Here is a 10609-nt window from a genome sequence, read left to right as displayed (position 1 = left end):
TGTGGCATCTGCATGTAGTTCTCTGGAGAAAATGGCCCCTGTGCTGTGGAGCACCTCTGGCGGCTCCCGTTCTCCCCCACTCTGCATAATGTGAGGCCTGAGGAGGTGTTGGAGTGTGAGACCGCAGGAGCAGCGGGGTGAAGACTGCAGGGAGACTGTCAGTGAGGGGTGCAGACTGCAGGGAGACTGTCAGTGAGGGGTGCAGACTGCAGGGAGACTGTCAGTGAGGGGTGCAGACTGCAGGGAGACTGTCAGTGAGAGGGGTGCAGACTGCAGGGAGACTGTCAGTGAGAGGGGTGCAGACTGCAGGGAGACTGTCAGTGAGGGGTGCAGACTGCAGGGAGACTGTCAGTGAGGGGTGCAGACTGCAGGGAGACTGTCAGTGAGAGGGGTGCAGACTGCAGGGAGACCGTCAGTGAGAAGGGTGCAGGCTGCAAGGAGACAGTCAGTGAGAAGGGTGCAGACTGCAGGGAGACTGTTTGGTGAGAGGGGTGCAGACTGCAGGGAGACTGGTGAGAGGAGTGCAGACTGCAGGGAGACTGTCAGTGAGAGGGGTGCAGACTGCAGGGAGACCGTCAGTGAGAGGGGTGCAGACTGCAGGGAGACCGTCAGTGAGAGGGGTGCAGACTGTCAGTGAGAGGGGGTGCAGACTGCAGGGAGACAGTCAGTGAGAAGGGTGCAGGCTGCAAGGAGACAGTCAGTGAGAGGGGTGCAGACTGCAGGGAGACTGGTGAGAGGGGTGCAGACTGCAGGGAGACTGTCAGTGAGACGGGTGCAGACTGCAGGGAGACTGTCAGTGAGACGGGTGCAGACTGCAGGGAGACTGTCAGTGAGACGGGTGCAGACTGCAGGGAGACTGTCAGTGAGAAGGGTGCAGACTGTCAGTGAGAAGGGTGCAGACTGCAGGGAGACTGTCAGTGAGAGGGGTGCAGACTGCAGGGAGACTGTCAGTGAGAGGGGTGCAGACTGCAGGGAGACTGTCAGTGAGAAGGGTGCAGACTGCAGGGAGACTGTCAGTGAGAAGGGTGCAGACTGCAGGGAGACTGTCAGTGAGAAGGGTGCAGACTGCAGGGAGACTGTCAGTGAGAGGGGTGCAGACTGCAGGGAGACTGTCAGTGAGATGGGTGCAGACTGCAGGGAGACTGTCAGTGAGAAGGGTGGAGACTGTCAGTGAGAAGGGTGCAGACTGCAGGGAGACTGTCGGTGAGAAGGGTGCAGACTGCGGGGAGACTGTCGGTGAGAAGGGTGCAGACTGCGGGGAGACTGTCGGTGAGAAGGGTGCAGACTGCGGGGAGACTGTCGGTGAGAAGGGTGCAGACTGCGGGGAGACTGTCGGTGAGAAGGGTGCAGACTGCGGGGAGACTGTCGGTGAGAAGGGTGCAGACTGCGGGGAGACTGTCGGTGAGAAGGGTGCAGACTGCGGGGAGACTGTCGGTGAGAAGGGTGCAGACTGCGGGGAGACTGTCGGTGAGAAGGGTGCAGACTGCGGGGAGACTGTCGGTGAGAAGGGTGCAGACTGCGGGGAGACTGTCGGTGAGAAGGGTGCAGACTGCGGGGAGACTGTCGGTGAGAAGGGTGCAGACTGCGGGGAGACTGTCGGTGAGAAGGGTGCAGACTGCGGGGAGACTGTCGGTGAGAAGGGTGCAGACTGCGGGGAGACTGTCGGTGAGAAGGGTGCAGACTGCGGGGAGACTGTCGGTGAGAAGGGTGCAGACTGCGGGGAGACTGTCGGTGAGAAGGGTGCAGACTGCGGGGAGACTGTCGGTGAGAAGGGTGCAGACTGCGGGGAGACTGTCGGTGAGAAGGGTGCAGACTGCGGGGAGACTGTCAGTGAGAAGGGTGCAGACTGCGGGGAGACTGTCGGTGAGAGGGGTGCAGACTGCGGGGAGACTGTCGGTGAGAGGGGTGGAGACTGTCGGTGAGAGGGGTGCAGACTGCGGGGAGGCAGTCGGTGAGAGGGGTGCAGACTGCGGGGAGGCAGTCGGTGAGAGGGGTGCAGACTGCGGGGAGGCAGTCGGTGAGAGGGGTGCAGACTGCGGGGAGGCAGTCGGTGAGAGGGGTGCAGACTGCGGGGAGGCAGTCGGTGAGAGGGGTGCAGACTGCGGGGAGGCAGTCGGTGAGAGGGGTGCAGACTGCGGGGAGGCAGTCGGTGAGAGGGGTGCAGACTGCGGGGAGGCAGTCGGTGAGAGGGGTGCAGACTGCGGGGAGGCAGTCGGTGAGGGGTGCAGACTGCGGGGAGGCAGTCGGTGAGAGGGGTGCAGACTGCGGGGAGGCAGTCGGTGAGAGGGGTGCAGACTGCGGGGAGGCAGTCGGTGAGAGGGGTGCAGACTGCGGGGAGGCAGTCGATGAGAGGGGTGCAGACTGCGGGGAGGCAGTCGGTGAGAGGGGTGCAGACTGCGGGGAGACTGTCGGTGAGACGGGTGCAGACTGCGGGGCGGCAGTCAGTGAGAGGTCTGAGCACTCTAGGGGCTGCTCTCTGTATTCTGTACAGAGCTTCAGTGCTTATTTAATTGCTTTTGCTGCCTTGTGAAGCCCAGTGTAGGAGAATTATCAAAACTGGCTTAGTTGCCCATAGCAACCAATCATTTTCGCAGTTAATTTTTCACAGCTCCTTTTGCCCCCTACTCTGCCCCAACCTCTTATCTCGCTCAGCTTTTCGGAGCCCCCGCTATCTTCTTCCCCCCTCATTTATCCATATCCTGTTTGTTGCTGCTGCCCTGCACAGACCACCCACATCTTGTACAGGAAAAAGTCGCCCGCCTCCAACATCTCCAAATCAAACTGCCTAATAGTAAATCTGTCTGAGTTGCCTATAGCCACCAATCAGAGCTCAGCTTTCATTTCCTCAGAGCATATAAGTGGCCTGTTGTGTGAGAAAGATGGCGTTCTCCCAGGAAGAGCGAATAGTGATTGTGGAAGGCCTTCGCTGACAAGTACCCAGGAACAAAACCACCAAACGCCGTATTCAGAGTCAGGTTCGGAGATGGCGTAAAACTGGCTCAAACATGAAGAAACTGAGGCCTCCATCGATCAGGACAGCTGAAGTTGTGCTTGAAATTCAGCAGCAGGTAGCCCCCAATAATGACCTCAAAGACGGTCTCGGCAAGTTGGTGTGTCACGTGTCACCGAGTGCGGAAATCTCTGAACCTGAAACCGTACCGCATAAAGTGTGTGTAGGAACTGAAAGGGTCTGACAAAGGACGGAAGTTGAAATGTGGAGATATCTTGACTAGATAAGGCATGTCTGATTCTCTGGTATTTATAAAAATATTTCTGTGATATGGAGAAATTTTGGGATATGTTTTTCAAAGGAGTGTAAGAGTGTGTTCCTTCATATAGTTGATTAATGCGGTGCAAGCCCTCTGTCACCCAATTATCGAGATGTAAATCTGGAATCCAGACATTTAAAAAGAGAAGAGGGAGCTTCTCTATTGTGGCTTTGGGTAAGTCTGTTAAATACGTGCATGATGCCTTCACACTCAGTACTGAGGTTGTATATCAAATGCTGAAATGAGGGGGCGGCTACTAGTGGATAATTCTAGGGCCACCCATCTTTTTTTTATCTTTTTTGTGTAGCTACCAATCTTTCATTTGAGTGAGGATATTTGCCCAGTAATAATTTTTAACATTGGGAATTCCCCCCTTCGCCCAAGGTCTAGACATTGTAGAGAAGCTAATTCTAGGCCTCCTCCCCGCCCAAAGTCGGTGAGCAATTTTTGTAGGGACTGGAAATATGCTGCCGGTACTGGGATTACCACTGTTCGGAAGATATACAAAATGGTCGGTAGCATCATCATCCTTTTAATAGCTACTCTACATGCCCGTGTAATAAGTGGCTGGGAGAATGTTCCTATCATAGAGGAGATTTTGGTCAGCAGTGGTTGGTAGTTTGCCGAGTATAGATCTTTGCTAGAAATCATAAGAGTTATTCCCCCCAAAAAAATAAAAATATGTAAAGCCTTTATCTTGCCAGCTAAATGGGTATTTGGAAACTAAATTTGCCCTCAGTGTATAGTCCATGCCTACTGTGAAGGCCTGTGTTTTCTATAGGTTCAGTTTATAATAGGAGATATTTTGGAATGTGTCTATCACTCTTTGAACTCCTATAAGGGAAGACTCTGGCCTTGAGAGAGATAATATAACGTCGTCAGCAAGAAGGGCCAGAACATGGGATGTATCATCCACCTTAATCCCTGATATATCAGGCGAGTTGCGGATAGTTTCTGCAAGGGGTTCCATCACCAAGGCAAAGATGATAGGGGATAATGGGCATACCTGTCTGGTCCCATTGGATATAGTAAACTTGTCTGATAGGAAACCTGATGGGTATACACTGCCAGATGGAGATGAGTAGAGGGTGAGGATAGCCAATTTGATGAAGCCCTGAAATCCAAATTTGTCCAGTGTGGCAGACAAGTGTCCCCAGTATACCCTGTTGAACGCCTTCTCTGCGTCCAAAGCCAGGAACAGAGATGGCGTCCCAGCTTTTTCAGCTATCTGGATCAAATTGATGAACCTTCTCGTACCATCGGGGGCCTGTATACCTGCCACAAACCCTACTTGATCTGGGTGTACTAGTAGTGGGATTATTTTATTTTTTTTAAACGTTTTTATTTAAAGTTTTCCTCATATCAACATCAGTCATTTTACATTAGACAGATAGATATGAAAACTCTTTACAGAAGAAAATCCCAACCCTTCGCCATCTTAAAACGGTTTATTTCAACCACCTATGTTCTGACTTTTGTTTCTTGTCTGTTCCAAATGCAATTGGTACCACAGGTCTGAAATATCCAATTTGGCAAATCATTTAGTGTATATAAATGGATAAATAGTGTCCAATATTTCTTGGTCAGTAAAAAAAGCTGTCATAAAAGGTTTCCATTTTATAAAAAAAAAAAGGGGTTGTCATTTTTTATTTACACCCTTCGGCATCAATGCGTTCCAATATCAAACAATTAGTGTAATGTTGGATGACTTCTTTCAGTTGTGGTGTAGCAGGTTTAAGCCAGTACCTTAGAAGACACCTTTTTGCAGTCAATATCATCACATGGAATGCAGCCGCAGTTTTGGGTCGGGCTGCATCTTTCCCCGCATGAAATAGAAGAATTTCTGGATCCTGCGAGTGACATTTGGAGTTTATCATGAATATAAAGGACTGCCAGAAGGATTGTATCTTCGTACATGACCAAAGACCATGGGTGATGTCTGTATTGGGTCATTTACACTTTAGACAGTGTGTTATTCTATCTGCCGAACTTTTACCGGTATGTCGAGGTAAGTGAAAACCATATATCGCTCTATGGATTATTTTGAAGCAAGTTTCTCTCATATCTCGTTACACACGATTTTCCTAATCAGGTTCCAACCCTCTAATAGTTGGTCCGGAAGATTCAGATTAGGGAAATCTTTAAGCCATGCTTTGAATAAAGAAACATCTCCCTGCTTGGAGTCTAGTTCTCTCATAGATCCATATATGGTCGTCAAGTCCTTCCTAGTTTCTGTGGGGCCTAAGAAGGTGTCAAAAGGGTTAGTAGAGAATTCTCTCGACAGGTCTTGTACCCTGGGGCATAAAAATGACATAATCTGGTGATATGCTAGAAAGTAGTCCATGGGTATCTGATATAGGGATTGTAATTCCTAAAAAGTAAGAAATCTCTGGTCAGTTTGATTCCATAGATGTCGGACTTTAATTATGCCCTTTTCTATCCACTTAAGGAATTGTTTATTTATCGACAGTGCCCTAAATTCCGGATGATTCCATAACATCATCTTTTTGGATGTTAAAAAAAGGAAGATTAAACAGTTTTCTAACCCGCTTTCCAAGCTGCTATCGTGTCACGTAACAAGGTACTGTGTTTTATCTGGGTAGGTAACAAAGCATACTTAGTATGTAATAGAGTGTTCAGATTCCAGGGCTTAGCCATTTCTGCCTCTATGGACGACACCGAGTAATGAGAGGTATTATTCTTCCAATCTAGGCTGTGTCTCATTAAGCTTGCTAGGTAATATTTTCTAATATCAGGAAATCCTCCCCCTCCCCTGAGTTTCTGCCTGGTAAGTGTATGTAGGGATTTTCTGCATCTCTTGGATTGCCAAACAAAAGAGCGGAAGGCTTTTAACAGGACTTGAATATCGGTGTGTTTTAGGAGGAGTGGTAGTGTTTGCATAGAGTATAAGAGTTTACTAAAGCTCATCATCTCCAATAGATGGCAACGCCCCAGGAAAGATATAGGCAAGTTTGACCAAGACATAAGTTCTGAAGTCATCTTTTTAAGTAGAGGGGGATAGTTCAATGTATATAGTGAATCCGGCGCTTTTCCTATATTAAATCCCAAATATTTGATGAAATTAGTTGCTATTGTAACTGGGAGGTTATGCAGTAGTGTCTTGTTTGTGCGTTGGGGTGGAGACAAATCCAATAATTCATATTTGGACATATCAACCTGATGACCGAAATGAGAGAGAAGATCAAACAGGATTGGTATATCTGTCTGAGGTTGTGCCAGGAACATCAACAGGTCATCGGCAAATAAGGCATGTTTAAGAGTTTTCTGCCCAACAGCTATGCCTTTGATATGGTCATTACAGGTTATTGCTCTTGATAGCGGTTCTAATGCTAGGTTAAATAGCAAAGGTGAGAGAGGGCACCCCTGCCTTTTGCAAATTAAAAGGCCTTGAAAAAATCCTGGAATGGAGATTCTTGCAAGAGGGGAATAGTATAAAGATGAAATGTATGTCCTAAAAGGACCTGTAAAGCCCATACTGTCCAGTACGTCATAAATTTTTTTATTTTAATCCCATCAAGCAGCGCTAACACTTTCCGACTGTTATATACCGCTGATCTACCTTGTATGAATCCTACTTGATGGGGTGTTATGAGTTTGGGCAGAAAAGTGCCTAGTCTGTCCGCCAATATTGAGATTGTTGTCTATGAGAGACATTGGGCGATAGGAAGATGTTGGAGTGCAATCTTTACCCTCTTTTGGTAATACATATGCCGTGCTCATATCTGGCGGCAATTTTGGGCCTTGTAGTAGTTGGTTATATAGGGATGTAAGGACTTTGGAAATTTTTGGGGCTAATACTTTATAAAATTAGTTTGTGAACCTGTCCGGGCCTGGTGCCTTTCCATTGCTCGATTGGTTGATTACTCTCTGGACCTCATTTTCTGTCATAGGCTGATTCAATAGCAACAGGTCATCCTGCGAGATTTGGGGCATGAATAGGGATTCCAGCCACAATTTCCTCTGTTTAAGTGCATTGTTAGAGTTTGAATAGAGGTTTACATAGTAATCTCTCAATATGTCTACTATTTCTTTTGGCTGGTGACTTAGAGTTCCTTGTGCATTCTTTAAGGCAGATATTTGTGAGGAGTGCTTCATCCCTTTTGCTAAAGAAGCTAAGAGCCTCCCCGATTTGTTTCCATATTTGAGCCTTAGCTTCCTGCCATTTGGTTTTGGTAATGTTCGAGGGCTGTGATAAATATTTGGAATAGAAGTCTCTAAGAATACCCGTCAGCTCTTTTAGTTTCAAGAATGTTTTTGTTTGTTTTTTTATATTTTTTTTAAGTCTTTTTGTAAGCCAAGATCTTGCCCTGTAAAACGCCTTCCCTTCCCTCCATACCAGTTGTGAGTCACTGGTAGGTGAATTTGTATCCCAGTACTCTATCCACCAATGATTCAGCATTTCCGAGAAGTTCTAGTTTGTGGCTAAATCAGAGGGGAATCTCCATAAAAATCTGTCCTCTTTTGAATAGTGTCTGCTATTTCTATGATCACTGGGTAATGGTCAGAGATGACCATGTCTCCTATGTCTACTTCCAGTGTTTTTTGGAGGATAATATCTGAGACCAAAAAATAATCAAGGCGTGACCAGGAGTCATGTGCTTATGAAAATATGAAAAATGAGTGAACTCCCTTTTTTCTGGATGAAAATTACGCCATGCATCATGTCATTCCTTCAGCAAGTTTATTGTTAATTTCATACATAGTTAATGTGTTTTCTGTATCATTCTCTGTTGATTGTGTAACAGCTCCATCTAGAGGCCGTTTTACTTACAATTGCAGCTACTCACACTACACATTTGGTCTACTACAGCTTCCATATCTTAGTGACATCATCATCCTTGCACATAGCAGCCATTTTCTTCATTCACAGTCATCACTGCATGAGGATAGCACATGGCTTGGAAGTCTCTTCAGTCATCCTCTACATCTAAGCTTACTGTAGCATCGCTGTTTTACCGCATACGTATTACATCCTTGCAATAAAGATAAAGTTGGACGTTACTCCATTGTCAATTCATTGCCGGGAAAGGTTTAGCTGTCTGTCAAGCTATGTACCTTCACACATAAGGAGGACAAAACACATCATGTAATCCCACTTCCAAAGTTTTTTTATTTTTTTAAATTGTATCTCTATGTCTAGGTCGTACTTGTTTGCCTGTTGAGCTGCGACGATCTTCGTCATGAGACATTACCGCATTCATGTCTCCCGCTATTATTTCAAGGGGAACAGAGTCTTGAAGTGTTATTTCTCAGATTTGTAAAGAACTCCGAATTGTTGTTGTTGTTTGGGCCATAAACATTATATATGCTCAAAGTTTCAGTTGGTAGGCTAAGATGTACATGCAAAAGTCTACCCCCCTGATCTTCGGAGGTAAAGATTACCTTGTGATTCAAATGTCTATAAACCAAAAGCAACACTCCTCCCCTAGAACCATTAAATGGCAATCCTAATACTTGTCCCACCCATAATCGTTGCATGCGGGGAAAGTCTACCCTAGTTAGGTGAGTTACTTGGAGTAACGCTATGTCTGTTTTTAAGCGTTTAAGATGTCTCAGTACCATCAACCATTTATGGGGAGACTTTAGCCCCTTAACATTCCATGTAACTATCCTTGTCATAACTCCATGTTATAATAGGTGATTTTCCGGTAACTAGCTTGTTGAGTATGGTGATATTTCTGAGATGTATGAACAAGTTTTCCAAACCCTCCACCCCTTAACCCAACAATCAAAACAGTTTAAGAACAATAACATAAAGTCACATAAGTGAAAACTGGTTCGGACTTCACTTCTTCCCAACATGGCCACAGTTCTCCATGCATGGACATGCTGAGCTGTTAGCTAACCGCATGTTTTTAGCTCTGTAGAAACATTATTACAGTGTAGGTCAGGGATATTTAAGCAAAGGTATGACCCGATACGTTTGTTCCCCTCTTGAGTGGGTCTGTATCACTGGTTAAAACAGTAGGAGAAACAATAGATGACTTCAACAGTCATTTCAGGGGTCCGCTTGGTCACCTAATCTCTTCCTCTGTTCCTTGAGGTCCTGTTCTGGTATCCGGTGAGGCTATCGGCGAGTCTCTCTGCGGTGAATACCTGTGGCGTCCATTCTTTTGCATTGGTTGTTCCTGGTTCTTTGGTACTTTGTCTTGCAGAGCTTTTTTTGCCTCTTGAAAGTCCTGGTAAGTGTGTGTGGAGCCAGTGGCTTACCTACCGTATAGGCAGACCACGCAGTTGCTATGGGGCCCGTGAGGAAGGGGGGGCCCGCAGTGGAGGAGAGTCCCCGCCCCCAGCTACCTAAGTGTCTCCCGTCTGCTAGCTCCGCCTCCCGCCTGCTAGTCCTGCCTGTTAGCTCCATCATGCCTGATTCCTCTGGATTGCCACAACCCCACCAGTAATGAAGTAAGTGACGACTTGTAGGTGAGGACAGTGCAGAGGTGTATGGGGGGGGGGGGGGGGGGTCACTCAGCTTTCCCAGGCTATTCCTCTGCACATATGCCATTCAGAACAGGAGGAAAGCTGGGTGCTATTATGTAATGTGACTCAGCATTCCTGATGTCCTGCATGGCACAGGTGCAGAGGCATGAGAAGATATGAGGGAAGGTGGGAGTTGTGTTACTCAGCTTTCTCAGACTATTCTCATGTCTCTCTATATGTGCCATGCAGGACAGCAGAAAAGCTGGGTGCTATTACATCATGTAATGTCACTTAGATTTCCTGCTATCCTGCAAGGCATAAATGCAGATAATAAGAACATGGAAAGGCAGGGGGGAGGGGTTCACCCAGCTTTCCCAGAGACTCATATCTCTGCACATGTGTCATGCAGGATAGCAAGTAATGTCACTGTCTCCCAGCTGTCCTGCATGACACAGAGGATACGGGAAGGGGGGCACTCACTTCCTCAAACTTTTCTCATGTCTCTGCACATGTGCCATGCTGGACAGCAGGAAAGTTGGGTGGTATTACATCATGTAATGCCCCAGATTCTTGTCAATATATGCTGAACACCGCCGGAACCTACCAGATCCCATTCACTATAATGGGTCTGTTGGTTTCGGGCGTGAGTACTGCCATTTTGTAGAACAAAATACTTCTGCATGAGGGAGGGTAGTGAGAGGAGGCAGGGCGCATAGTAGGAGGGACTAGGAACGGGCATGGGGGCCCAATTTAAATTCTTGCTATGGGGCCCAATAATTTCTGTGTACTCCCCTGTGTGGAGCCATCAGCATCATAGATCCGTAGAGTCGCTGGATAGATGAGCGCAAATTTGATCTGTGCCCTGTAAAGATCCGAGCAAATGGACGAGAATTCTCGCCATT

This window comes from Bufo gargarizans, chromosome 4 (assembly GCF_014858855.1).
Source record: "Bufo gargarizans isolate SCDJY-AF-19 chromosome 4, ASM1485885v1, whole genome shotgun sequence".
NCBI lineage: Eukaryota > Metazoa > Chordata > Amphibia > Anura > Bufonidae > Bufo > Bufo gargarizans.
This window is presented reverse-complemented; position numbering follows the sequence as displayed.